This window comes from Rattus rattus, chromosome 12 (genome assembly GCF_011064425.1).
Source record: "Rattus rattus isolate New Zealand chromosome 12, Rrattus_CSIRO_v1, whole genome shotgun sequence".
Classification (NCBI taxonomy): domain Eukaryota; kingdom Metazoa; phylum Chordata; class Mammalia; order Rodentia; family Muridae; genus Rattus; species Rattus rattus.
Genome location: NC_046165.1, coordinates 90,603,964 through 90,630,521, shown reverse-complemented (window position 1 = coordinate 90,630,521; position 26,558 = coordinate 90,603,964). Strand labels below are relative to the sequence as shown.

The following is a 26,558-nucleotide window of genomic DNA, read 5'->3' as shown; positions in this document are numbered from 1 at the left end:
AAGCCACACCCCTTGACCTGGAGACCACAAAAATGGGGGAAGGCCAGAGCTGCCCCTCAGACCTGTGAGCAGTGTTTTCCATACGGATGAATCAAGGAAGGGGATGTACACTTCTGAGCCTGGGTCAACCAAGCCGCCCTGAGGCAACTTTTTCAAAAAACTAGTCTCAGGGAGTTAATCGCTCCAGCACTTTTGAACTTGTGGTTTTTAAAAGATTCCCAGCGATCACTTCATTTTACAAGCGTGCCAAGTGGATAGCAGCTAAACGGACTTTTCCATGGAAAGACCAAAAGGGATAAAAAAAAAAAAAAAAAAAAAATGCTTGAGGGACCAGCGGGGCAGGCGAGAGGGCCCAGCATTTAAAGGCACATGCTGCCAATCCTAACAGCCTTAGGTTGACCCCTGGGACCCGTGTCCTCTGATCGTGACATCCATGTGCCCCTCTGCATTAAATTAATTAATTAAAATGAAGGGGGTGGGAAGCACAGACACGGATGAGAAATTGACTCCCCATATGACCTTAGGAGAAATGGAGAAATGGCGTATGTCAGAACAAAGAGAGCTGAAGAGTCCTCAGTTTCCCAGGACTGCTCTGTGTGTCCCATTTCCTCCTCGTTCCTGTACTGCACCTCTTTTTGCTCCTTAAGGTCAGATTTTATTCACTTCGTTGTAACTTCTAGCACTGATATTTGATGTTGTTGGCGTGTTGATTAGTTGGTTACAATGAGTGCTCTAACCCAGGTTGGCCTCAAACTTTCTGTGTAATGTTGGAAGATTCCTCTGCCTTTACCCACCAAGTTCTGGGACTATACGCTGTGTCACAGAGCCACGTTTTATTTCCTTTTTCCTTCCTTTCTTCCTCTCTTTTTTCTTCCTTCCTTTCATTTTTCTTTCTTGCTTTCTTGCTTTTTTTTTTTTTTTTTTCCTGAGACAGGGTTTCTCTATGTAGCCCTAGCTGACTTGGAACTTGCTATGCAGACCAGACTGGCCTTGAACTAGATACACCTGCCTCTGCCTCCCAAGTGCTGGGACTAGGGACAGACGACACCGCTCCTGGCCTTTAACGATTACTTTCATTATTTTTAAGTGTATGTGTGTGTGTGAGTGTGTGTGTATATGTCTGTATGTCTGCGTGTATATCTGTGTGTGTGAGTGAATGTGTGTGTGTGAGTGTGTGTGTATGAGTGTGTGTATCTGTGTGTCTGTGTATCTGTGTGTGTGAGTGTATGTGTGTGACTGTGTGTGTGAGTGTGTGTCTGTATGTGTCTGTGTGTCTGTTTGCGTGTGCATGTGTGTCTGTGTGTCTGTGTATCTCTGTGTGTGTCTGTGTGTGTCTGTGTGTCTGTTTGTGTATGTGTGTGTGTGTCTGTGTGTCTGTGTGTGTGTGTGTGTGTGTGTGTGTGTGTGTATGTGTGTGTGTGTGTGTGTGTGTGTGTGCATGTGTCTGTGTGTGTGTCTGTGTGTGTCTATGTTCATGTGTGTGTCTGTGTGTCTGTTTGTGTGTGTGTGTGTGTGTGTGTGTGTGTGTGTGTGTATGCATGTGAGAACACAGGCAATGAAATCAGAGGTGTTGGATCCTCCTGGAGTTGGAGTCACAGTTGGTTTTGAGTTGCCGGATGCAGATGCTGGGAACTGACCTCAGGCCCTCTTGAAAAGCAGCACTCGTCTTAATTACTAAGCTGTCTCTCAATTTTTAAAACTTTTTACACATTTATATTGTTATAATGGTTATAAACATCATTTATGTGTGCATGCTACTGTGTACATGTCGGGGGTCAAAGGATAATTCGGGAGGATGGGGATCACGTGTCTCCTCTACCTCAAGGTGGGGGGTGGGGAGGAGCCTCAACACAAGAAGCCAGCTGTCTCACTCAGCCCTGTTTGCCTGCTCGTTCTGAGAACAGCATCTCTTCACGGAACCGGAACCGGAGCTCATTAGCTGGCTAGACTGGCTGGCCAGTGGGCTCCATCTGACTCCTACCAGCGCTCCCCACGCAGACCAGCAGGATGACACCCAGCCTTTGAGCCCTCTGCCCGGCTCAGTACAGGAGTCGCTCCATCTGCCGGGAGGGCTTGTTTTTGTTTTGTGTTGTTTCTGTTTTTGTTTTTTTGTGCTGGGCATCGACCTCTGCTTACTTAGCTATCCTCCAGGTCCAGTGTCTTCTGAGTTCATCTGAATTGCATTGCACCTTTTCTACTCCCAGCAGAAATAAACCTAACAGCTTGTGGGGTGAGCATTCTATCTCTTTAGTCGAATGGAAGGCAGCAGTGACGCTGGTCCTCTGTGGATCTTCTGTTCCACGATGCAGCAGTCTGCACATGAGCAGGTCCTATTTGTAAATTCTACACCCCAACTTCTAAAAATAAAGTAACAAAACTTAACTCAAATGTTCCATTTTGGTTTACGGAACCAAAAGGCACTTTAAAGTACATAGAGGGTGCTAGCATTAATAGTAGGATTCGGGAAACTAGAACGAGCACATGATCCAAAAGATCCTACTTCCTACAAGACTGAAGACAGAATCCTGAGGAGATAACCGAACACCAATACTCATAGTAGCGTTAGTTAGTCACGATGGCCGTGGTGGAAGCCACTGTTGATGGAACGTCCGCCAACATATGCATGAATAAATAAAGCGTCTTACACACTCGCCCTGATAAATGACTTTTATTACATCTCAAAACAGAAAGAAATCCTGTCGTCCCATCACACATGTACAAAGTAGGCAAACCTTGAAGGTTTTATAAGTGGAACAAACCAGTCACGAAAAGGCAAATTACCTTAAGATTCCAGTGTACATGATACCTAGAATAATCAAGTTCAGAGACTAAAAGTAGATTAATAATTTCCTGAGGCTAAGAGAAGTGAAAATGAGGAATTACTATGTATAGAGTTTCAGTTTTGCAAAATGGAAAAGGTCTGGATAGCACCCGTGTCCACCCCACAACTGTGAATATACTTAACACTACTACTAAACTGTACATTTAAAAGGCATTAAAACATCTAGGCATGAGGGGCTGGAGAGATGGCAGAGGTTGGGGGGGACTGACTACACTTCCAAAGGACCCTGGTTCAATTCCCAGTGCCCACATGGCAGCTCGCAACTGTCTGTAACTCCAAGATCTCACCTAGACATACACAGACACTCACGGAGGCATAACACCAATGCACATAAAAACAAATTATTTTCAAAAAAATCTAGTCATGAGCGAGGTGTGGTGGCACACACCTTTAATCTCAGCACTTGAGAGGCAGAGACCGATAGATCTCTCTTTGAGTTCGAGGCCAGCCTGGTCTACAGGGTAAGTTCCAGAACAGCCAGAGCTACATGGAGAAACCCTGTCTCAGAAAAAAAAGAGAAAAAAAATTTAGGCATGATGGTGAAGTTGAGGCAGAAATATTATAAGAGGCCAACCTGGATGTATGAGACCAGCTTGGCCACTCAGCAAGCCTGCCTGCCTAGGGAGGGAGGGAGGGAGGGAGGGAGGGAGAGAGAAGGAAGGAACAAACGAATGAATAACAAAAAATTACTAAGATAGCAAATCTTACCCTATATTTGTTTGTTTGTTTGTTTTGAAATATGGGCCTTCTTATATGGTTCAGGCTGACCTTGAATGCATGGTCCTCCTGTCCTTTACAGAGTTGGAATTGCAGAATATGAACCACCTGACCTAGCACTATGTATACACTTTAGCCATAATTTTTATAAGCTTTTAATCCTTAAGTTTTCTGACTATCAGCTATAAATGTAGTAAAACTTAAAGAACCGAGACACTAAAGGCAGAGATTTCTTGGACCTAAACAAATCTTAAAAGCAACCCTGTTGGATGGAGAGATGGCTTAGAGGTTAAGAGCACTGACTGCTTCTCCAGAGGACCTGGGTTCAATTCCTAGCACCCACATGGCAGGTCGCAACTGCCTTGAAACTCCACACATCCTCATACAGACATATGTGCAGGCAAAACACCAATACACATAAAATAAACACAAGTATTTTTTTTTTAATTAAAATGGTGCATTGGGTTGGAATTGGTGGTAGGCGGTAGGCAGGGAAAAGGAAATCCCAAGCGACGACTGGAAGAAGAATGGTGGCGGGCATAGTCAACCACTTACGTGTTACGGAGAACAAACCTGGGATGTGTTTCAGTGTGGCGTGTGTGTGTGTGTGTGTGTGTGTGTGTGTGTGTGTGTGTGTGTGTGACAGAGACACAGAGAGGGACAGAGACACACAGAGACAGAGACACACAGAAACAGAGACACACAGACAGAGACAGAGAGAGACAGAGACACAGAGAGAGACAGAGACACACAGAGACAGAGACACAGAGAGAGACAGAGACACACAAAGACAGAGAGACAGACACACACAGAGAAGGAGAGAGAGAGAGAGAGAGAGAGAGAGAGAGAGAGAGAGAGAAGTCTAGCCTGATTAAGGACAGTTTACACTGGGCAGTAATGAGGAATAAATATTAGTAGGTGGGATGAGGTCAGATTAGAAACAGTCTTAAAAAACAACAACAGACAATGGCTTGACAGCATGCAGTTCTGGTGGAGCATCTGCCTAGTGCGTGTAAGACCCCAGGCTTATCTTCTGATCCACAAAAAAACAAAACCTTATAAGGAAATCTGAGTAAACCTTGGACTTCTAGGGACTTCCGGGTCAGGTTTTGACTTTAAGTCGTGAGTATCTCCTTTAAAGGCTCCATCGTACGGTCTGCATCCTGCGGGTTGGGATGAGGGGGCCTCACTACCCACCTTGTACCATTCGACTCGGGACTAGAGCCTAAGCTGAAGCCTTCCCTAAGGAAGGATGACTGTCTTGGCGAAGGCTGTGCTTCGGGAGGAAGGGAACGCCATTCTATGGTGGACGATTCTATTTGTGAGCCTAGCTGAGTCACTTCCTCTCGTTTTCCTTTTTGTGCAATGCAGAAAGAGCTTTTCCCCCCACCTGCTGCTGCAGAAGACAGAGGTGGACTGCAGGAACCATGTCCCTCTTCTTTTCTGAGGTGGTAGAGGTGAGCCTCAGGTAATTCAAGGCAGGATCTCTACCACTGTGCCACACTGTGTACTATTAAACAAAGAAATAAGGCCCAAGCTAGCACAATGCCCTGGATGTATGAAGCCCCTGGGATCCCAGGGTCGACGTGTACATGAGAGACCAGTTTAACACACCCTACTCCTGACATCAGAAACCCACAGAGAAGATGTAAGCATTAAACAATATAAACAAAGATTGCTCCAGAGAGTCTAGGTTCTGGGAATATGAATGGAGAATTCTGACCAAAATTCCAGGTCTCCAAGTTCCCCTTGAGGAGTCATGAAGATCATGCAGGAGGTGAATCACCACACCCAGCGTCCATCCATCCTGAAGACCTAAGCCACCAACTATGAGTCTTGGCAAAGGAAGGGGCTAGAGAGAAGCCTGATTCAAATAGCTCAGGGGCAGTTGCAAAGGAATATAACATGTTCCCCCTGGGTTCTGATGGGACTCAGAAATTATTTTACCCAAGGCTCTGGATGCCATTCTAGTCCTGAGGTCAGTGGTAGGTCAGAGCCAGAAATGGCCCTCATGGAATTAGCACAGTTCCTTCTAGCTTGGAAAAATACATAAAAAAAAGAAGAAGAAGAAGAAGCTCAGAGAATTGTTGGCCTAAATAAATTGACTTTATCCTTCCCAAAGTCCTACTCTATATATAGCTATATATTTATATAAAGGGCTGCTCTGGGTTCTCAACTTGCCCACATCTAGAGTTAACTATAATCCAAAAATGGACGGCAAACCAGTGAGGGATTTTTGCTTAATCTGAAGTAAGAAAGATCAGCTTCTAATCTGGATCTTGAGGAAGGGAAGACCTTTAATCAAGCCACACTTTCTTCAGCCTTTATAAAGATGTGGAAGAGGAAGCTTTTGCTCTTTGCCTGCTTGCTCTCACCCTACCAGCAAGTCCATTCCTTCACTGGCAGGAGAGCCTACTTCCTCAGGAATTCCAACATCTACTGAAGACCAGCTGAGGCATCCAACCCCGTGGGCTCAACAACTTCTGCATGCTTGGATTTTCTGTTCATAGCCAGCCATTGTTTGATGAGCTGGACCATAGCCTGCAAGCCAGCCATTCTAATAAATCTCCTATATACATATTTATATTTATATTATTTTATTATAAATTATATAATATAATAAGTTTTGCTCTTCTCCAGAACCCTAACTAATACAGGCTGCTCTTCAAAGCCTAGAAAGCAGACCAAAAGATTCAGGAGAGAAACCTGTTGGATGCTTGTATGTCATGGTGGTTTCAATGCCACAGGGAGCTCTCAAAGCTGGGAAGGAGAGCCCAGTGGGGTCTCTCGAAGGAGAAGCAGATCCCAGGAGTCTATAAAACACTCAGACTTCTGATGCGCTGTGTTTCAAAAGCCCATGCACAGATTAGAAAGGCAGTGTTTCTTTGAGATGCACCTGGTTCAAACGCATTTTGTAGTTGAGGAAGACCTGACTTTCCTGCTTCAGACCTCCCTAATGAAAGGACTGAATGCCTACACCACCATATCCTGTCCCTTAGTCACTGTTCTATTACTGGGAAGAGACCATGACCGCAGCAACTCTAAAGAGAAAGCTTTTAATTGAGGGCTTGATTACAGCGTCAGAGGCTTAGTCCGTTATCAGCACAGTGGGGTACTTGGTGCTGGAGAAGTAGCTGAGATCTACATCCTAATCTGAAGGCAGATATGGGCTTGACATGGGCTTTTGAAACCTCAACGCCTACCACCAGTGACACACTTTCTCTAACAAGGCTGCACCTCCTAATCCTTCTAATCTTTTCAATACTGCTGTCCCTGATGACTAAGTATATGAGCCAATGGGGGCCTTTCTGCCCCAGTTTTGCCTGTTGGCACTTTCCCCCTTCTATTGAAAATAAATTCTCATACAATATATCCTGATTACAATTTCCTCTCCATCTACCCCTCCCAGTTCCTCCCCGCATCCCATCCCATCGAGATCTACTCCCTTTATGTCTCTCATCAGAAAAGGAACAGGCTTCTAAGAGATAACAGCAAAACATAAAATATAATAAATTAAAACAAAACAAAACAAAACATCAGAGTTAGACAAGGCAGACCAACAGAAGGAAAAGAGCCCCAAGAGAAGGCACAGGAATCAGAGACTCTCTCATTCGCACCTACAAATACCAGGAGTTCCATAAAAATACTAAACTGACAGCTGTAACGTATACACAGAGGACCTGGTGCAGACCCACATAGTGTCCCTGCTTCTTCAGTCTCTGTGGGTTCATAGCTTTGCTCCGCTGATTCAGGGGGCCTTGTTCTCCAGGTATCCTCCACCCTCTCCGGCTCTTACTCTCTTTCTGCCCCCTCTTCCGTGGGGTTCCCTGAGCTCTGACAGGAGGGATTTGATGGCGACATCTCATTGAGGGCTGTGTGTTCCAAGGCCTCTCTGTGTGTCTAGTGTCTGACTGTGGGTCTCTGTATTTTTTCTGCAGGAAGAAGTTCCTTTGATGATGGCTGAACAGGCAGTGATCTATGAGTACAGCAGAACATCGCTAGTAGTCATTTCACTGTTACTTTTCCCCTGATCAGTAGTATTTGACTTTACCTCGTGTCTCTAAGCTCTCTAGTCCCTGTTTCTTGGTCACCAAGCCGCGTCAGATATGGGCTCCATCTTGCGAGTGGGCCTTATGTCACATCAGACCTTGGTTGTCGACTCCCATAAGTTTCGTGCGACTACTGTCCTAGCATCTTCTGCAGGCAGTAGACCATTATAGGTGTTTGTGTTTAACATTTCTCTTTTGGCTGCCCACGGAGTGCCTCCCCAAACCAAAGATAGTAGAGTGTAGGGGAGACGGTTCCAAGTAGGCACCAGCGTGACCTCTTCATGTTCAGTGAGCTGTGTGGGTGTTGTCCTCAGCCATGGGTCCTCGCTGTCAGCTTGTGGAGAGCAATCTATTGTCTTGGCAACAGCCTGGGGATTTCCACGGGACCCACTTTGTCCAACAACTTAATTGGCTGTAACCGAGCCCTAGTACTGGAGGTTTCATTTGGTGACAAGAGATGGCCAGTTGGGACCCCATCTCCCCATTGTTTGGAGACTCCTTGAGGCTTGCCTTCGCATATTTAAGAAGGTTTCTACCACACTAGATCTCCGTTCCGCCCCTCAAATGCATCTTAATTCTAGCTGTCTCTCCCCACATTCCCTCTCTCAACCCTGTTCCTCCTCACCCTCCCCACCTGATTCTCCCATTCCCATCCGCACCTCCGTCTCAAGTCCACCCATAAAGTCTATCCTATTTTATGGGGGCCATTCTTATTCCAGCCCTCACACCCTGTTTATGCAGCGTTGAGAATGACAGCCAGGGCCTATGCACCCTAGCTGAGCTTCCACTAATGGAGGTCTCTCCCTAACCCTAGAAGGGCCATTGTTTTCTAAGAAAGTGGTGGGGAGGGAAATGATGGCTTAGTCAGCGTAGTACCTGCAAGCACAAAATCTGAGTTTGGATCCTTAGGCCACATAAAAAGCAGATCTTTAACTCCAGCACTGAGAGGGAGTGCGAGACCGGCGTAGTCACCAACCAGCTTAGCCCAATGGAAGAGCTCCAGGGTCAGTGAGAGACCTGCCTCGAAGCATAAGTAAAGAACAGAAAAGGAAGACCCCTGAAATAGAACTCTGGCCTCCACATGCACCCCACACACGTGTACCCCAACATGCTTGTGCACACGCCTGTGTATGCAGTCACATGAACATCTTCACAGCACATATACACACATATGAAAGGAAAATAAGTGTTAGTGAAGACAGCGAGACACGGGATTCCTGTGCCTCATCGGTGGGATGGGAAGTGGTGTAGTCACTGTAGGAAGCGGTTTTATGAGCCCTCAGAAAGCTAACCCTAGAATTACCATATAAGAGAACGTATTCACCCAGAAGAGCTGAAATCAGCGATTCAGACAGACACACTCACAGCAGTACTGTTCCAAGTAGCCGAAAAGCAGAAGCAACCAAAACGTCTAAGGACAGAAGGGCTAGGCAAAATCGGACATACACATGCATGGAATATCATGTCACCTGATATAGGAAATGTGTAAGGGTACTACAGTATAGCCGACTTCCAAAAGCATTGCCTTAAGTGAAATAAACCAGACCCACGGTTCTGCTCGTTACGAGATACCATGAGTAAACAAACGTATAGTCGGTAAGATGGCGCTGTGGCAGGGGTGGGGTGGGAAGACGATTATTGTTTATGAGTGTAGACCTTCTATTTTCTATGGTGAAGACGCTCTATGACTATAGAATGGGGATAATTGCTTGCATTTAATGCCAATGACATGTACATTGGCTTTTGTATATTTATTTATTTTATTTATTTCATGTTTGAGTGGCACTTTTATTCCACAATATGCACTCATGATATCAAACACAGGTGGCCATGCTGGGCAGCAAGGGCATTAACCACTGAGCCATTCCACTGTGTACAATTAAAATGATTTAAAGGGGCCAGTGAGATGGCTCAGCGGGTAGAGGCACTCGCTACCATACCTGAATCTAATCCCCAGGACCTCAGGCTAGAAAGAGAGAGCTGACTCCCGTAAGATATCCTCTGACCTCCACACATACAGTGACGTGTTGTCCCATGACCCTCAAAGTGATTCATTTTTAAAATTGGATAACGTTTTACAAATGGTTTAAAGGTTAAAACCCTTATCTTTGGATAGTCTCATAGAGCGCTCCAGGCTGGCCTCTAATTCACCATCCTCCTGGCTCAGTTTCCTCAGTCCTGAGCCACGCCGTCTGGCTAAAAAGAAACTTTTTGTTCTTCTCATATATCACTACAGAATAAACAAACAAACATGATTCAAATGATATATTATCTATCCTACCATCAAAAGACCAAAAACAAACAAATAAAAGTACACAGCAGGAGCGTCCACCAGGCTCCAAGAACGAGACGTAAGGACTCAGGACAAGAGACACCATCAGCAAAGACTCAGACACATAACTTGGGATGGAGACCAAGAAACCTGTCCCAAATACAAAGGGATAAAGTATGAGGTCAGGCACAAAAGACAAAGAGTCGACCCAAATGAAGGTCTGTAAAGAGATAATGCTGAGAGGCTGGCAAGATGGGTCAATGGTAAGGCTACCGACCTGAATTCGATCCCCAGGCCCCACACCGTGGAAGGGGGAAACTGACAGGTGCTGTGGTGTGCTTCTCGGGGGCGGAGTGCTAGTCTCCTGAGTTTGAGTCCCTAAGTTCAGACAGAAGCAATGCAAAAATGAAATAAAATGACTTCGACTTTCAGACTTTTTTCTTGAGCATCCGTACTGCTGAGCACTTCGTGTGTAACCGAGTCCCACACAGTGCTAGGGAGTTCTGGAGCTCTGATTTATAGCTGCAGAACCACGCACACTGAGAGAGGTCAGGGGACTGGACCTGGGTTGCACAGGCAGCAGGCGGTGACTCAGAAGTTAAATCCAAGTCTTTCAATTAGTTGATTGATTGGTTCATTGAGAGGCAGAATCTCAAGAATGCTAGGCTAGCCCGGAACATGCTGTGTAGCTGAGGCTGTCCTATCCTGAAATTCCTCCTGTTTCTACCTTCGAAGTGCTGGGATTACAAACCAACGCCCAGTTTACAAGGTGTTGGGATAGCTGGTGTTGGTCAACACTCTACTGGGTGAGTTACATTCCCAATTCTCTTGCTAACTTAAATGTCATTCTTGTCAACTTTCACAAGGAAACAGGATGAGGTGACAGGAAGCTGCTCAGGGTCTGGATCTTTGACCAGCTGTGTTCCCAGTCAAGCATGGTGACACACACCCCTAATTCCAGCTCTCAGGCAACAAAGGCGGGAGGATTGCTGCGAGTTTGAGACTAATCTGGTAGCCTAGTTACACAGTGAATTCCTGTCTCAACTTCTCCCACCCTCATCCCCATGTGTGCATGCCAAACACACACACACACACACACACACACACACACACACAGTCCAACCATGTTTCCACCATACTTTTAAGCCACAATGCCAAATTCTGGAGTATTGTATTTGATCACCAAATTTAGGTCAAAAATGAGTCAAGGCGTTCGTAGGACTGACTCACTGCGGTGTCTGTCAGCCTTAAAGGCAGACAGGAAGCCTCAGAAGGCAAGTGTGGGCCGACCACTGTGCAGTGGCCTAAGATCCTACAAGTGTCCCATCACATGTCTGCTGAGGGCTAAGAGCTCGGAAAATCACGTGCCTGCAGAGGAAAAATCCATCTTAAGATTCACCTGTAAATCAGACCGCAAGCTCTGCCCCTTTTCCTTTCTCCATAGTCACTGTATTTCCTTTTTATTTTTAAAACAGCGTCTTTGGCCAGACTAGCCCTGAACTACATGTAGCTCAGGAGGACCTTTAATTTCCGACCACCCTGCCTCCGTCTCGCAAGTGCTGGGGTGTAGGCACACATCACAACACCCCATATGTGAGACGTTGGTTTCCTGGTTGCTGGGTGTGAACTCTGCCAATTGAGCTGTGCCCTAGCCTTGTCGCTCTTAATTGTTTTTACATATTTATTTACTTATTCCTGTGTGTGTGTGTGTGTGTGTGTGTGTGTGTGTGTGTGTGTGTGTGTGTGTATGTGTGTGTGTGTGTTTGGCATGCACACCCAGGGGTGAGGGTGGGAGAAGTTGAGACAGTATTTCACTGTGTAACCAGGCTACCAGATTAGTCTCAAACTTGCAGTAATCCCCCTGCCTTTGTTGCCGGAGAGCTGGAATTAGGGGTGTGTGCCACCATGCTTGACTGGAAATACAGCTGGTCAAAGATCCAGACCCTGAGCAGCTTCCTGTCAAAAGTTGAAGAGAGCAGGGCAGTAGTGGTGCATGGCTTTAATCTCAGCGCTGCAGAGGCAGAGGCAGAGGCAGAGGCAGAGGCAGAGGCAGAGGCAGAGGCAGAGGCAGAGGCAGAGGCAGAGGCAGAGGCAGAGGCAGAGGCAGAGGCAGAGGCAGAGGCAGAGGCAGAGGCAGAGGCAGAGGCAGAGGCAGAGAGATCTCTGAGTTTGAGGCCAGCCTAGTCTACCGGGTGAATTTCAGGACTCTGGAATTGCATAACATTTTCTTTTTACAGTAAGTCTCATTATCTCGCTTGTAGAACAGGGGGTGGTTATATAGTTTTAAGTGGTAAGTGAGATCACACATTGAAATGCTCTATTGCTGGACTAGGGGTGTACTCTATTTAGTTAGCAGAGAGCTCACCTGGCATGCATGGATCCCTCTGGGACAATGGCCACCAACATAAACATGAGGCTGTGTGCCTGTAATGCCAGCACTTAGGAGGTAGGGGCAGGAGGATCAGAAGATCAGGGGCATCCTTGGCTACACTGCAAGTGAGTTTGAGGCCAGCCTGGAATATGTGTGCCTGTCTCCAAATTAATGAAAGAAGGAAACAAATTAGTGAAATTTTTCGAGTTTGGGGTTCAAAGCGAACATTGAGGCAGATTTTTCCTTTGGGTTAAGAGGTCTATTAGAAGAGTTACTGATGCCACAGATGGACAGGCAGTCAGGAGCAGGGCAGGTACTCTGAGGAGAGGCTAGACCCACACAACAGAGTGGCAGACTCTTCTTACAGCTTTCACAGAAAACAAGAGGTGTAGAGGAGATTAAAATCTTCCTGGTTTGGCCCTCGGTTGGTCATTTCTTTTTTAATTAATTACTTTATTTTATTTATATAAGTACACTGTAACTGTCTCCAGACATACCAGAAGAGGGGCATCAGTTCTCATTGCAGATGGTTGTGAGCCACGATGGGGTTGGTGGGAATTGAACTCAGGAAGAGCAGTCAGTGTTCTTAACCACTGAGCCGTCTCTCCAGCCCCAGTTGGTCATTTCATTAGGTTAACAGGGAGTGGTAAATTAGACACTGCCAGATGATGGCTAACCTCTCTCCTGGGTGGCCAGTACTGGGACTCAAAGCAACTAGAAAAACAGTCTACTCTAACTCTGGAAATCAAATTGCCTTAGATTCCAGAACTCCCATTGTCCAACCAAAATGGAGGTGCTTTACAAAATGGTGTCACCCTGGCTAACGCTTAGTAGAGTGTCCTCAGCATCAGAAACAAGGCTGTATCTGGGTAAGGTAAGCCAAGGCTAAGTCAAAATGGGAACCAAGCAGGACGTGGTGTGCACACCTTTAATCCCATTATGCAAGAGACAGAGGCAGGCAAATCTCTGAGTTCCGGGCCAGCCTGGTCTGTGGAGGGAGTTCCAGCAATGGTGGTCCAATTCAAGGTTGGGAGTAGAGCTGAAGTTTTGAGTGAGAACTGAGGGTGAACGGCAACAAAGTCACGCAGGAGGTTGGGTCAGGCTTTGTTCTGGGGTAGGAACTCAAGCCGAGAAGCAGCACCGTCTGAGGCCTGAGGCAAAAGCGTAGTTCCGTGGAGTGACTCAGAAACAGCTGTGCTTCTTCAGGGAAGGCTCCAATCCAGTGATCTTGGTGAGAAGAACAGGAGAACGTGGAGTTTAACATGTTTAAAGGGATCCTTAAAAGAAGAGGACCTTCAAAGAACTGTCTCACTATCCCCTCTCCCTCATTCGTCTCCCCAACCCGAGGAGATAAGTAAGTTAGGATGGCCATCAATCAGCCTCTTGCAAAAAATCTGGTCCTTATAGCTTTGATCATCCCTGCTATGTTTATCAACCACCCTTCATCCACCATCATCCATCCAAGTACTTAATATTCATTGAGCACTTACTATGCACTCTGTTATGTCTGGAATGTTGCTAGGTTTGGGGAATTGCTTTAGTTTCTGGAACTGTCACAGTCCAACCAGAATGGAAGTGCTTTACAAAATGATATCACCCTGGCTAAGAACGAAGAGTGTCCTTTATTCTTTCGGAAGCTTCCTTTCTGCGGACAGACAATAAGATGGATTTCCAGCTGTGTTTATATGTATTTGTGGGAGTGATGGTAAGTTTTAAAACCAATTTGAGATAAACTTTGTGAAATTAAGCCGTGTATGGGTGACATATGCCTACGGTCCCTGGAGACAGGGAAATCGGGAGTTCAAGGTCATCTTTGGCCACAGAAAGATTTCAAGGGGTTGGGGATTTAGCTCAGTGGTAGAGCGCTTGCCTAGGAAGCACAAGGCCCTGGGTTCGGTCCCCAGCTCGAAAAAAAGAACCAAAAAAAAAAAAAAAAAAAAAAAAGATTTCAAACAGGGGACCTTGACTCAAAAAGCAAAGCAAAACAAAAACTAATAACAAAAAATTAGAATTTTTTTTCTTTCCAGAATTATTTTTGAGTGCTTAGCATACTTGGCCATGGTAGTGCTTACCTATAATCCTTACACGAGGGAGGCTGAGCCAGGAGGATAGAGTTTCAGACAAACCTGGGCTACAGGAGTCCCTGCAGAAATAAAAGAGAAAACTTATTTCTCTTTATACTTTGGGAATGATTCTGTAGCCTAAATGACACAACCTGAGTTTCATGTAACAGCACGGTGGGAACGCAAGCTGAGGCTCCAAGGACTCAGTACAGGACCAGAGACGTGGGAGGATCAATCAGTCCTATATGGAATAATAGGACTAGTTATCCTTGGAGATGCAGAATGAAAAACAAAATATTTGAAAGCAGGACCCATGTGTCCTATAAAGTACCCAAGCGTATATGAGGGCCAGTGGTCGCACCTGCCAGATCCACAGTGCTGAACCAGCAATGCCAGGAGGGAAGTGCGGAAGAGCAGGGCAAAAGGGAGGGCGACTTGTGTCACGAGGCAACTTCTACTCAACTCTTATCTATTGCCAAGTGGAATTGAACCCAGGGTCTCACAGAGACCAGGCAAATTCTCTAACTTTGAGCTAATATCCCTGACCATTTTTTTTTTTACTGTGTTGTTGTTGGTTTGGTTTGGTTTGGCATGGTTTGGTTTTGTCATAAGGTTTTTGCTAGGTTGCCCAGGGTAGACTTAATCATGCAATCCTCCTGCCTCAGCCTCCTAAGTGCTGACAGAAGCACACACCACCATGCCTGGGTCTTCAGTATTGTACCAGATGCTGTCAATACCAGCTTCCTCTGGGCTCCAGAGACCGCTCTACTTCTGCATAACAGGTTAAATGGTCTCCTTTCTCTCTTATACAGGATCAACCACCCATCAGTGACTGGTGAGTCTGATGGATACTCACGTGCCTTTGTCTCTTGGATGAGAGAACATTGAGCAGCATAATCTACACATCCCAGAGTTCCCAGATTTGAGTTACAAGATGGCAACCTCTTGGTAACTCTTATAACCTGTATCAACTTCCTCCTTTCCCTGCCAGTCTTATTTCCCACGCCCTTACTGCAGATTCCTAGGATTTACCTCCAAATAAACGCCTTGACACTGATGTCTTGGTGCAGACTCCACTTCTGGAAAAGACCTAAGAATGCGAAACACTAACAAATGTTGGGAATTCCGATGTAGCTCAATAGCAGAGTCCTTGTCTACTGAGTTCAATATAATGGGTTCAGTCCCCATGACAAGCAAACAAACAAGCAAGCAAGCAAGCAAACGAACCTGAGTTATAAAAAGTTACAATGTGGGTCCTGGAAATCAAACTTAGCTGTTTGGTGGGAAGGCCTTGACCCACTGAGCAATCCCACCAGCCCAAAATCTGGGTGCTGTGCTGTTGTTGCTTGTTGTTGTTTTGAAGTTAAAACTTCCTAGTTAAAAACCGTTCATGTTATTGCCAGGCATGGTGGTGCACGCACTTGGGAGGCAGTCACAGGCAGATCTCTGTGAGTTTGAGGCCAGCCTGGTCTACACAGCAAGTTCCAGGACAGTCAGGGCTGTTACTCAGAGTAACTCTGTCTTCAAAAACAAAAACAAAAACAAGAAAAGAAGGAAGGGAGGAGGGAAAAAGGAAGAAGGAAGGAAGGAAGGAAGGAAGGAAGGAAGAAAGAAGGAAGGAAGGAAGACAGACAGGGAGGGAGGGAGGGACGGAGGGACGGAGGAAGGAAGGAAAAAAGGAAGGAAGGAAGGAAGGAAGACAGACAGACAGGGAGGGAGGGAGGGACGGAGGAAGGAAGGAAGGAAGGAAGGAAGGAAGACAGACAGGAAGGAAGGAAGGAAGTTCTCATCACGTGCTTCGCCTATTGTCCGAGCACTAGGGAGGCTGAGGCGAGAGGACTGTAAGGAGCTCAAGCCCACCTGGACAACATAGTGAGTCCCATGACAGCCTGGGCTTTGCATTAGGAGACTTCTACACACAAAGAAAATTGTGCAAGAGTAAAACAGTCCATGAGCCATCAGTCGGAATTCTGATCTAAACTAAATCATTGTCTTACAGACGGCTCCTACTCCCATGAAAGAACATGTGTGCCATGTGCACCATGTGTACAGTGTGTACCATGTGTACAATGTGTACCACGCATACAGTATGTACCATGTACACAACGTGTACCATGTGTATCATATGTGTATCAGTATATCAGGTGTATCTTGTGCACCATGTATACCATGTGAACCATTTGCACCATATGTATCATGTGCACCATGTGCTCCATGTGTACCATATGTACCATTGTATCATGTGCACCATGTGTACCATGTGTATTGTGTGCCCCATGTGCCCCATGTGTATCACGTATATCATATGTACCATGTGTACCATGCATATCATGTGTACCATGTGTATTATGTGCACCATGTATATCATGTGTATCATGTGTACCACGTGTATCATATATACTATGTGTACCATGTGTACAGGTATAGCATGTGTACCATGTGCTCTATGTGTACCATGTGTATATCATGTGTATTGAGCACATCATGTGTACTGTGTGTATGTACCATGTGTACCATGTGCACAACCATGTGCACCAAGTGCTCTTTTGTACCATGTGTACCACGTGTACCATGTGCACCATGTGTACTCTGTGTACTATTTATATCAAGCGTATGATGTGTATTGTGTGCACCATATGTACCATGTGTACCAACTGTAGCATACTTACCATGTGCTCCATGTGTACCATATGTATACCATGTGTATTAAGTGTATCATGTATATCATGTGTATGTACCATGTATACCATGTACACCATGTGCTCCTTTTGTACCATGTTACCATGTGTACCATGTGTCCCATATCACCATGTGTACCATACCATGTATATCACCATGTGTACCATGTGTACCATATCATGTGTACCATGTGTACCATGTGTCCCATATCACCATGTGTACCTGGGGTAAGTGCTGAAGCTGGATGAGAATGTCCTGAGGATAAGACTCGTGCTACCTGGAAATGGCTGCTTGGATAAGAGGACTGAGAGCAGAGCTCAGAGTGAAGCTTCTAGAACAGCAGTTCCTTCCCGTGGCCCCTGCTGCAGACTTTTCCCTATCAGTCTAGCCTCGGCAGGCACCATTCCTCCCTGGGTAAGTCCCTTGGGAAATCTCAGGCACAATGACCCACAGGGAGGCACCCAAATAGCTGCGTGCCAAACTGGTTCTGTAGCCACCGTGACATGCCAGGGCCAGCTGGCGGCTGGGTCGTCAGAATCACACTTTCCTGGTACTCGTGCCAGCACTTCCAACGAGGCCGCAACAGCTGCTGCTCTCCGCGCCCTTAGCAAGGCTTACCTGGCCTCTTGGCATAAAGAGGGGGTCCAAGGGAGTAAGGGGGCCACGCTGGTAGAAGGAACATAGCCTCCCTTGCACGGACCTTCTAGCCAAGACAGCTTTCCAGGCAGTCATCCAGCTCACCACCACCCAGAGTGCTGACGGGAGACATTGTCATCCGACAGAGGACTGCAGAAAGGAAAGGCAGACAAGACCCTGAGGGGTCAGGGCTGCACCCGGCTGGGACGCCCAGACAGGCCTGTGGGTGACGGCCACGCACTCTGCCCAAGCCCAGTCTCCAGCGCTGCTGTAGAGCTGGGGCTATCTTTGGTTCCTTTGTCATCGCTGCAGGCAAACCGAACTGCAAGCGTCTGACTAAAAGGGAAAGAACCGGTTTAGCAGAGCTGGGGCTGGGGTAGCAGCTCAGGGCGGCCCTCGGTGCACAGCAGCACCAAGAAGCTGCCTCGGTCGGGGCTTCTGCACCCGGAACTGGATCGAGATTTCAACACTTGCCTCAGAGCATCTTGCTGAGATTAAAAAAAAAAAAAAAAAAAAAAAAAGCAAAGAGGAAGATTTTAGGGTTCAGAGGTTACAATCCCTGTGTCAGGATTAACCATGTCAATAAAGATACCCTATTGGAAATGTGTTTTTGTTTTTGTTTTTGTTTTAAGATTTATTTATTATATATGAGTACACTGTAGCTGTCTTCAGACACGTCATTAGAGGGCATCAGACATCATTACAAATGGTTGTGAGCCACCATGTGGTTGCTGGGAATTGAACTCAGGACCCCTCTTACCCACTGAGCCATCTCTCCAGCCCCCAGAAATGTGTGTTTTAACTACACCGGGTGCCCTTGTAGACATTATCTCATCGGATCCTTGCTGCAGCCTTGTGAAGCATCCATCTGAAAAATGAAGAATCTTAGTCTCACCCGAGTAAGTGACTTGCCCAAGCTTACAGCCTTCTAAAAGTGGTCCCAACAGGCCTGAATCCATCACTGGAGCAACCTAGAACGGTGCATCCTTGAACTAAGAGACCAGGGGCCAGGCGCTTGCTGTCTGTGGGTGACCCCAAGCAGTATGGAGCTTCGTGAGACTATATTCCTAAGAGCAGACCCGACACGAAACTTGTTGGTGGTCTGGTCTGGTCTGGCACTGCAGGGCTATCCCAGCGTGCCTTGTCTCCGCTCTTGGCTGATGGGTAGGAAGGGTTTTTCTGTTCCCCTCCATGCCTCCCCCCTGAGTCAGCTCTCTGGCATTGCTGTGGCATGTCCCGGGCCCCACGCCCAGGCAGTGAGGAGGCGCTGGCAGGTTTCCCAGGGAATGATGCTGTCTCAACTCAAGCCAAGTCTTAATTATGACCCCCCCTTCCCAGAGGCAGCCCAACAATAGCTACTTTGGGAGTTAGGACCTGTGGGCACTAGGCTGTTTCCACCAACCCCCTGGACTTCCTACTACAGAGGTCCCTGGATATAGACATGCCTTTACCACACAGCTGCACCTCTAGACGGGATGCAGAGACCAAATCCGTTTTATAGACTTTGGATGAGCCACGCTCCTACCTCGGGTCTTTGCTTGGGTTTCTGGTCACATCCAAATAGCTAGGGAGAGAGTTGCTTTTGGATAGAAAGAGAGGAGAGAGAGCCAAGACTTCAGCCCAAAGCTGCCTCAGCTGTTTCTGGGGCTCTGACTCAGAAGTGCTTCTCAGGAATGTAGAGCACCTGGTCCTTAGAGTCCCTTGTCCAAGCTCAAAAGAATGACCACTAAGCACCGAGTTTTACCCTCCTCTATCTCCTTGAGAGCACCCGTTACAGAGAAACCCCACAGGGTGAGTTGAGGGTTCATCTTGGAATTCTCCACAAGGAAGGAAGGAAGGAAGGAAGGAAGGAAGGAAGGAAGGAAGGAAGGAAGGACGGACCTTTTAGCCCCCCCAGACATCTGTCCTAAACATATCGCGACTGCCTTTTGCAATTTGTGTTTCTCCATCTTATCTTCCCAGTTCTATTCTGACTTCCTTGACCTCAGGCCTCCGAGATACATAGGTTGACATACAATCTGAGGGGAAAGAGCAAAAAAAAAAAAAAGGGGGGGGGCAGAGGGGAGCAGGGGTTAGGAATGTATCTCAGTGGTAGGATGCTTGCCTTGCACGTATGTGGGTTCAAAATGCTAGCACTGCAGGGGCTGGGGATTTAGCTCAGTGGTAGAGCGCTTACCTAGGAAGCGCAAGGCCCTGGGTTCGGTCCCCAGCTCCGAAAAAAAAGAACCAAAAAAAAAAAAAAAATGATAGCACTGCAATTAAAAAATAATAATAAATAAAAATGAAAGAAAAAAAAAAACAGGAAAGACACCAGGCAGGCTGGGCTGCACCGCAACATCTCGAAAATGTCCTCCCTTTTCCAAGAAAACCGCCCAAACCATTTGAAGAAAAGAGAAGAGGGAATACACTGAGACGGACTGGTGCTTCTCATCTCCGGTGTCCATTACAACCCCTCAGACCTGCCAGGAGACCCTGGGAATCCGTTTACCTCCAGAACAACACATGCCCTGCACTGATTTTTCCAACTGTGGACAAATCCGCCTCTCGATTTTATTTTGTTTCTCTAAAGCCCGATGTTCCATAAAATAATCTACAGTGAAATGAGACCCAGTGAGAACCAACTGTGGGACAGAAACCCTGTCAGCAGCTTATCTCGCAACGTAGCAATTAGAGGGTTGCCTGCGTTCCCGGGTAGAGCCCGCGAGAGAGCTGCGGCGGGGATTAGGGGTGCAGCGAGAGTTTGGGTTATTCACAAGCTCGCGTGAGAGTCTAGCACACCGCATTGTTCAGTGTATATGTCAGTAGATTCGTGAACTTTTTGCATGATGGAGGGGCGGCTAGAAGTTGCCTGCACTCCGGCTGCCGTTTGGTTCAAGAATCTGAGTGGAATAAATTGGAGCTGGAGGCATCCATAGACAATCTCTGGGCCATGGAACCTAGGAGAAGGTGGCTTTGTAAAAAACTCTTTAGGCGGAGGTCAGCTGAGTTAAGTCTGCAGGCCTGCTGGCTCTCTGAAATCAGGCATAAAGCGACCTCTAGTGGACAACAGAGTCACTGCGCTTTCATAAAGAAGCCTAGCTTCCTGACCTCTGTGGAGGGAGGCAGGGTCTCTGTTCTCTCTGTTCTTGGATGGACGGAGCGGGGGTTGGGGTGGGGGAGTTGGGGGGTGGGAGTTGGGGAGGTTGGGAGAATTAGGGAGGTTGAAGGAGGACTGAGGGGTGGGAGGGACCGGACGATAAAGAGCAGTCAAATCATACCACCAGCAAGATAAGCGGACCCTATCAGAATAATAGGCCATCCATTCAACAAATTAATTATTCAAAGCCTTGCATCACGTACAGTACATTGTGCTCTGTTGAAAGCTATCAGGAGTGAGGGAGGCTTGCCCTTAAGGAACCTATGATCATAGCGAGAGAGCTAAAAAAATATATATATTTTTTTTTCCAGTTTTTGTTTCTTTGCTTGAGATGGTAACTTGCTAAGTAGCTCATATTGCTCTGGAACTCCCAGCAATCCTCCTGTCTTGGTCTTCCAAGTGCTGGGATAAAAAGTAGAACTACCACATTTGGCCTCAAAATAAAATGAACTATAACAGTTTTTAAGTTAGCTTACAAAACAGACATGGTGGGTTGCTTTTTGTATTCTTAGCATGTGAGAAGCTGAAGCAGGGGGATCATGAGTTTAAGGTCTACCCCATGTGTGTATGAAAACCTCGTCTCAACAGCAGTAAAATGAGCTCATTATGGCCGACAGCCACATCAAAGGCAGATTAGAAAAGCCAAGAGTGCTCTCTATGCTTTAGGGTGTGGGGTTTTTTGTTTGTTTTTATTTTTGTCTGGTTGGTGTTGGTTTTGGTTTTTCGAGACAGGGCCTCTGTAGCACAGGCTAGACTCAGTCTTGTGATTTCTTTGTAACCAAGGCCAGTTTCAAACACTTTGCCCTCTGTTTCAGTCCCCTTAAAATGGGGGTAATAAAACTCAATTTCTCAAGTTGCTATAAAGACTAGGATAATATCTGAGAAATAAGTAAATATATACACACAAAAAGCAACTCCATACTGAAAACTGCCAACAACAATAACAAAAAACCCACAAACAAACAGATAAGAAGCCTCCACTGTGGGTCAGCGAGATGGGTCAGTAGGGTAAAGTGCTTGTGTATAACCAAGGACCTGAGTTCAGTTCCCAGGACCCCAAAAGGGAAGGATGGGCGTCCTTGTAGGTAAACCATGGGCACACACGCGTGCCTCCACACACTAATAATAAATAAAATTTAAAATACTTTCTTTTTTTTAAAAGACTTATTTATTATATATGAGTACACTATAGCTGTCTTCAGACACACCAGAAGAGGGCATCAGATCCCATTACAGACGGTTGTGCGCCACCATGTGGTTGCTGGGATTTGAACTCAGGACCTCTGGAAGAGCCATTAGTGCTCTTAACCACTGAGCCATCTCTCCAGTCCTACAATATTTTCTTGAAAATACAATTAACTGGTTATGGTTGCTCACATCTCTAATCTAACTCTAGGAGCCTGAGACAAGAGAATGGTCTCAAGTTCAAGGCCAGTCTGAAGTGAGATCCTGTCTCTCAAACAGAAAAACAAAAAGAAGAAAAAGAAGAGAAAGAAAGGGAATAAAAACATAAAATTTAAAATACCTGGGTTCAGTCCCCAGCTCAAAAAAAACCAAAAAAAAAAAAAAAAAAAAAAAACATCTAGCAGGGGTTTTTTTTTGGTGGAACGCTTAAAGACCCTTTCATTTAAAAAAAAGAAAAAAAAAACCATATAGCAATATTTTTTAAAGATGTATTTATCATATAAGTACACTGTAGCTGTCTTCAGGCACACCAGAAGAGGGCATCAGATCCCATTACAGGTGGTTCTGAGCCACCATGTGGTTGCTGGGATTTGAACTCGGGACCTCTGGAAGAGCAGTTCATGCTCTTAACCATTGAGTCACCTCTCCAGCCCCTCGTGTATCCATTCAAACCCAACGAGCTCTAAATCCAAATTAATCAAATCCAGAGGCAATACAAGATGTTGGCTAAAGGCCTGGTGGTACAGGACTATGATCCTAGCTACACAGGAGGCTAAAGCAGAAGGAAGTCAAGTTCGAGACTTCCCTGGGCTACTGAGTGTGTTTAAGGCCAGCCAGGGCAACTTAGTGAGACCCATCTCTTAAAGCAAAACAAAACGAAAACCAGGGTAGGGATACACACGCGCTTCTGGGTTCAGCCTGACTACCCAGTTTCCCAAGCATCCTTGGTGTTTCTTTTTAGCACCTGATCTACGCCGTCCTTTCTCCTGGCAATGTTCCCTCTACTCCGACTCTAACAATTAACATCCTTCTCCTTCTATTTCTTCCTACTTCAAGTATGTTTATCTGAATTACTTGCTATTAAAAAGTCCCAAAGTGCTTAGCTTTTAGATAGAGTCTGGGCTTTTATTAAGCTATTGCCCCACCCCACCCCAGGAACTAGGGTTAAACAGAAGCAGATACTGACCTCATGAGTCCTGGAGTCACAGAAACAGGTCTAAAGTACTTGTCCCAAGTGCTTTGGAAGAAGTGGTGCTTTGGGGACTGTCATTACAGAGATGTGGTCCCATCAAAGGGTCAGGGCCCTGGCCTGCTACTTGGAGAAAGAACTGGAGAACTTGAAGAGAGAACCGAAGGACAAGCAAAGGATGTGGTGCAGGTAGAACCATCTCAGACAGCCATTCTTCAAAGCCCTGGAGGTTGCCGGTGGTAACTATTTTCTTATATTCTGTTTGTTAATTTCTCTTGCTTCTGGTTAGGAAATCTTCTTTAAGGAGGGTCTATTTCTGAGCCATCCTTCTGTCTTCTATGGTAGTTAGAATTGAAGCAAAAGCAGGAGACAGTTGTCAGAGGACTTGAGGGGACACGGTCTATCCACTCTGGGGCCATATCGCCTCGGAGACTCTGAAGTGCTGTGATGGTGACAATAGTTTCTGAACCTGTGTCTACCACCCTCCTTTATGCTAGCCATAAACAGCATAATGGCCAGCTTCAGGCCTACAGTTATGTCTGCCCTTGGTGGAGGGATCTTCTCACCTTGTGCTGGAGTTGCAGGTCTCGTGTGTGGGTGAGCATAGAAGCAGTCTACCGCGTGGACCCCTGGGAGCTACAGAGTTTTAGGCTCTGAAGAAACACAAGATGTAAAAGAGCCCGTAAGGTGCTTTTCCCACCTCCTCTCTCTCTTGCCCACTCTGCAACAGAGTCTCCTTTCTACCCATCAAATAAATATACTGACAGTTTTTAAAATTAGTGTGTGTGTGTGTGTGTGTGTGTGTGTGTGTGTGTGTGAGTTTATGTGCAATGTGTGCTCGCAGTGCCCTTGGAAGCCAGAGCATGTTAAACTCCTTGGAACTAGAGTTAAAGGCAGTTGTGAGCTTGTGGACTTGTGGATACCCGAACCAAACCCAGGTGTCTAACACCATAAGTTCATTTTATTTTTCTCAGCAGCAGAACTGAGTCCGAAGTTACTTTTCTCGGTTCATTGGCGTCCTATAAAAGTGTAAACTCCACAAAGGCAGGGATTTTGCTGGATTGTTCTTTCCTGTGCTCCAAGTGAGAAGAGCAGAGGAAAGTGTTCAGTCAAATGGATGGAGGGTGGATGGGTGGATGGATGGATGGATGGATGGATGGATGGATGGATGGATGGGTGAGTGGATGGAGAGGTAGACAGTGGCTGGATGGATAATGTGTGTGGATAGAGATGTGGATGGATGGATGATTGGATGGGTGGATGGATGGATGATTGGATGGGTGGGTGGATGGATGTGTGGATGGGTGGATGGATGGATGTGTGGATGGATGGGTGGATGTGGATGGATGGATGGGTGGATGGATGGATGGATGGATGGATGGATGGATGGATGGATGGATGGATGGGTGGATGGATGAGTGGATGGATGGGTGGATGGATGGATGGATGGATGGATGGATGGATGGATGGATGGAGAGGTGGATGGATGGATGTGTGGGTGGATGGATGGGTGGGTGGATGGATGTGTGGGTGGGTGGATGGGTGGGTGGATGGATGTGTGGATGGGTAGATGGGTGGGTGGATGGATATGTGGATGGGTGGATGGATGGATGGATGAATGGATGGGAGGATGGATGGGTGAATGAGTGGATAGACCCAACCTCTGAGTAAAGTGTGGACACAGCACACACATTGGAGCTAAGTTCACATTGAGTTTAAGGTTTCAGTTTACACCCCATGAATCATCTCTATTGGCTTTCTTTGTGTAGCTCTGGCTGTCCCAGAACTGGTTCTAGCTCTGCAGACCAGGCTGTCCTGGAACTCAGAAATCCGCCTGCCTCTGCCTCCCAAATGCTAGGATTAAAGATGTGTACCACCAAAGCCTGGCTTTTTTTTTTTTCACACATTCTTCCATTGACTGGCTTTCACTAGTCAGTCTTAATCTTGGCTGTCCCTCCAGTAGCTATTGCCCTTGAGCAACCTATTTCACTTTTGCAGGCTTCGACTTCCCCTTCTGTAAGATGAAGTAGTACGTAGCTTCTGGTACTCACAGGGGAGTGGTGAGGTATACATAAATGTTATAGCATGTGCAGAATGCATAACGGATGTGCCTAATAAGAAACAGCTTCTCCCTCAAAGTCTTAGCTAGAGAAATGGCTTATCTTTCTTACCACACTTAACAGCCGCAGCTACTCGTGGGTCTCCCTGTGTGCCTCACATCCAACCACCAGGGGGCGGCACATGCCAGTCTTCCTGTCCAGCAGGGTTAGTGCAGGCGTGGTTGGTGGCTCAGCACCTTTAGCCTCTAATGAGGCGCTATTACCTCTCCGCTGTGCTCCAGCTTTCTCTCCAAGTATCTTATCGTCACCTCACCCCCTTCCTTTATTCATTTCACAAATATTTAATGAGCGCCTGTCCAATGCCAGGTGCTGAGGGTTTAATGAGAACGATTAGATACTTCCTGCCTTCAGTGAACACCTAGTCTAAAAGGGGACGGCAGAGGGGACAAGAAGCAGAGGACCTGGGGAGGGGAAGACAGGGCTACACTACCCTCTTGTCCTCTTGTCTAGAAGATGAAAGGGAGTTCTTTCTTATTTCTCCCTGGGGATGAACTCAGAGCTTTGCACACAAGTACTTACTCTCCCATTGGGAGACTCCGCAGTCCAGAAAACTCGGCTGCTCACATTACACGTTCTTATAACTCACCAAACTTCCGAGCTCAGCCTTTCAACCTGGTGCCTCAGACACCCCCTCACATCCTCACATCCATGCCGCGGCTCCCACTTCAAACAGCCTCAGAGTCTCACTCTAAAATCTCTGTCCCCTTTACCCAAATCTTTGGAACTCAGCCTTCGGCTCCCCCTTAATGAGTCCTACCGCTGTGGTCTCCCTTCTGTTTCTTTGTGTTTCTTAGCCCCCTTTCAACTGCCAGTAGAGGGATGGGGACAAACCCTCACCCCAAACACTCACTTGTCTGGGAGCACTGCTCACTGAGTGCACTGTCTGCTGAGCCAGCCCACTCCCTTGGTGTGGCCTCCAGGGACAAGGACACTGCCTACTCCAGAGTTGGGGGTTGTCTTTTTTTTTTTTTTTTTTTTTTTTTTCGGGAGCTGGGGATTGAACCCAGGGCCTTGCGCTTGCTAGGCAAGCGCTGTACCACTGAGCCAAATCCCCAACCCCGGGGGTTGTCTTAAAGGTTTTCATTTTTATTGAGGCTTCCCCATCCGGATTATCACATCGTGTTCATAGTTTCCAAATGCTCCACCACTGCTTAATTCTTTCAGCGATCCTTAAAGAGGGCTCATGCATGGTCTTATCGCCTCCTCAGACTCTTCCAGAGCTGGAAGGGCTCAGAGAAGCTACAGGTCCAGAAGATTGTAAACTTTTTTTTTTTTTTTTTTTTTTTTTTGTGACCAGGA

General features: G+C 46.5%; 1 long non-coding RNA gene across 1 annotated transcript; it reads right to left on the bottom strand.

The window, feature by feature from the left end:
• Positions 1–13,165: 13,165 nt before the first annotated feature.
• Positions 13,166–13,826, bottom strand: LOC116914072. The gene is made up of 2 exons (XR_004389664.1): positions 13,742–13,826; positions 13,166–13,478 (listed from the first exon to the last, which is right to left on the bottom strand). It is a non-coding gene; the product is annotated as an uncharacterized LOC116914072 (long non-coding RNA).
• Positions 13,827–26,558: the final 12,732 nt, after the last annotated feature.